Source organism: Egretta garzetta, unplaced genomic scaffold (genome assembly GCF_000687185.1).
Source record: "Egretta garzetta isolate BGI_Z169 unplaced genomic scaffold, ASM68718v1 scaffold923, whole genome shotgun sequence".
Lineage (NCBI taxonomy): Eukaryota > Metazoa > Chordata > Aves > Pelecaniformes > Ardeidae > Egretta > Egretta garzetta.
The window spans coordinates 70102-70566 of NW_009259193.1; positions in this window are offsets into that span (position 1 = coordinate 70102).

Here is a 465-nt window from a genome sequence, read left to right on the forward strand (position 1 = left end):
CTGGGGACGGCAGCGGTGGTGGCTGCGGCAGGGACGGCTGCATTTCCACTTAAGAGCCTGCTGACCCCGGCGGCACACAAAGCCCCTCCAGTCTGCCACAAATGTGGGTTTTGTTTTGGTTTTCCCCCTGCTCGCAGACCCGGAAAGCGCCTGGGGTTGACGCGGATTGCTTGGCTCCACGCGAGCTGGGAGATTCTGTTTCCCTTCTCCCCCTGGATGGCGAGGGGGCACAGTGGGTTTTAGCAAGCTGCCCTCCTCCCTGCAGCCGGCTTTTTAGTGTGCAAACAGCCCTTTTGGATCGCAAGGGTGCCCATGTTCTGCTCTGGAAACGCTGCAGCACCACGACGATGGAATTTTTGGAGAGGAGGCACTTTCCAAACCCAGCCTGCCCACGTTTGGGGTGGGGAATTTCCTCCGTTTAATTTTCTCCTGCTGCTTTCATGGAGTTGCTCCTTCTCCCAGCTG